Raw genomic sequence first — 3,021 nt, 5'->3', positions numbered from 1 at the left:
ATTAACTATTTTTTAATAAATATTAGTTGAATATTGCGGAAAACATTATAACTGGTAGCTATAATTGATAACGATTTAGTTGTTATAAAGACAACGAATGATTTTTGGGTGAAATGATAACACAATTTGTGACGCCTTGATAAACTATCTCAGAAAATTATCAAGATGGCTGTAATGAAACCTCATATAGGAGAAAAGCGTTTTTCATTAATCTTCATCATTTACAGCTGCCGCATATCGCTGTCTTTCTGATTAAAGTCGTTTGTTTCAAACCTTACAACTTAAACGCACAATACTGTAATAAGTAGGGAAAATCCAGACCTGAAGGGTTCATTTGCTCTAAGAGCTAGTATTACTATTATACCTAATACTGCTTGAATTCGTAGCTAATAGGCATACGCTTTATTTTTTTTCTTTTACGTTAAATTTTTTCAAATGTTTTTATAGTCATGTATGCGATTATAAAAATTAAATGAAAACTTTTGAATTTTCTATGAAACGAATATTTTTAATCTTTTCGTAATTTCAATAATGCATTAACTTTGAAGCATCTTTAATTGCTTCTATTACACTTAAAGTTATAAAACGTAATTAATTTTTATATGACAGAAAAAAATTAAAAGCTGTAACATCAAATTTATATTTACATAGGTAGAGCTTAAAATACAGATTAAATGAACATAAAATACCAATTTAAGAAAAAGGTAATAGTGTAGGTTTTGTAGCCATTGTATCTCAAATAACTATAGGTAATTTTAAATTCCTGCATAGGAACAAAAGATAATAAACAAAGAAACAATAATTAATTTCAATATAATTTTAAACCTTAGAAACAGTTGCCAAGAGGTCAAGAGGTCAAGGATTTTACTTATTTCTGTCAATCAGAGCTGATTATTATTATTTTTTTGCCTTCTTTATGGGTTATTTATTCAGTTAACTACTTATTTATTTCTTATATTTTTTCAATAAACAGTAAATAATCCAATAATTTTTGAGTAAAATGATAACAAAATCCGATTTTTTTTACCAGAGAATGTACTCTATATCTCGATACGTTTTCCCGACCAAAGTTTCTTTTTTAAAAAGTTAATTGAAAAGTCCAGGTAAAGCTAATTTAATCAATCATTAATCTTACTTTGGTTCGACAACTTGAGACTTCTTTGAATTTTTACAAGGTTTCCGCTTTAATGTAAAAACTTTGGAAGGCCAGGTCACTAGGACAGAAATAACATTTTAGCCACAAGGGGTTGTATTTTGAACAAATTAGAATTGTATGCGACAGCGGTCCCAACTTTTCGAAATTTCTGTGACTGAAGCAAGAAATTCACAAAAAAGTGTTACAAGTAATGAAATATTTAGCCGTGTTCAGGGTAGAACAAATAAAATTGAAAGTCACCGTATTTTCTAAAACAATATACATATGAAGTGAACAGTAGCTTTTTAATATGGTTAACTGAATCTACTCTACCTGATGGAAATTCATATCAAGAGATTAAAAACAAAAAGCACAAAATGTTCAAATTGTAGAAGTTCTTTAGAAGTTAAACATTAATTTATGAAAATAACAAAGTTTTTGCTTTTTTATTCTGCATGAAAATCTGCGTAATAATATTTTTTAGCAGGGAAGTCTACAAAAATTGCCTTTCTAAATTTTAATTGCTTCTTGTATAAAATGGACAATGATTATAATTTTATGTCAACTAACAAAAGTTTTATTAATCTTTCACGAAGCAAATTTCAAATGAAGAATCGTTTGAGTTATTATGGATTAGATCAGTAATTAATTGAAATTTCTTCACAAATAGGAACACAAATCTAGTGATTAAAATGCACCAGGCAACGATTTACCCATCCGTTTTCAATATACATTTAGATTTAGACTGATCATCAGTATTGCATGAAATATTTTTTCAAGGGTGCCCCCGTCACCATCGCAAATTAAGTATTAAGTAAAAATAATTTATTATCTCTCTTTACTCAGTAATCTTATCAATATTGCCTCATCTTTTACACTATACTAATTATATGTAGATAAAGACTACTGTCTTTATTTTCCTTTTGATAAAAGGGAATAATTTCAACTGCTACTTTTTGGTCACTTTTTCAAAAATTAATTTAGTTTAAAAATATGTAGAAATTTTATTGCATCATTCTTATTCATAAACGAGTAGTTTTGTATACTTTCAATTTTCTGATTACAAAAAAGGAATCATAAATTTATTATGAAAAAATAATGTATTTGTAAATATAAAAATTTGTTTTAATAAATTGGGTAAATTTGAAACTTAGTTTTATATTTTTTGTATTTCCTTTTCATGTTTAATAATAAAACAGTTTTACTTTATCCGGCAATAGTACTTTATAAAGTGACAAATTCTAAGTGTTCGTTAATATCATTTTTCATATTCCATTAAACACAAATCACTTTTTTGCAAATTTTTGGGCGACAATTTAAGCCCAAACGAAGCGATGGTAAAAGTACAGATAACTTTGAAATTGAATGAAAAATTAAAGTTTAATGCGACTTTAAATTTGTTATTTACTGTGAGCTATAAAATCATTCAATCAAAAATTCAATTGGAGTGCCTATTATGGAACTTAAATGAATACAACACTAAAAACCTAAAAAAAAAATTTAAATCGTTTACAAACCTAAAACGTGTTTGTAGGAGTGTTATTGTTTTATTTATGATTAATTTTGTAATATTTTAATTGAGTTAATTGGCCTATTGTTATATTTCCATTTCCATTTATTAGTTAATTAGCACGCCAATATCTGGAGTCAAAAATTAAATCGCTTTATAAAATGAATTTATGAAAATAATAGTGGAGGCGTTATGGTTCTCTAGCAATTATAACAACAAGCAGGCCTATTAGGTCAAAGCAATTATAATTAATTAATTAAATTATCTTTGTAAGGGGTCTAATGAGGAATTTACATATTACATATCAATGTATTTTTTCAAAATCTTAGTTTAAAAAGTTTGTGATAGTAGTGGATTTTCAATTAACTATTTTTTA

The sequence above is a fragment of the Agrilus planipennis genome, unplaced genomic scaffold (genome assembly GCF_000699045.2).
Source record: "Agrilus planipennis isolate EAB-ADULT unplaced genomic scaffold, Apla_2.0 scaffold36, whole genome shotgun sequence".
Lineage (NCBI taxonomy): Eukaryota > Metazoa > Arthropoda > Insecta > Coleoptera > Buprestidae > Agrilus > Agrilus planipennis.
This window is presented reverse-complemented; position numbering follows the sequence as displayed.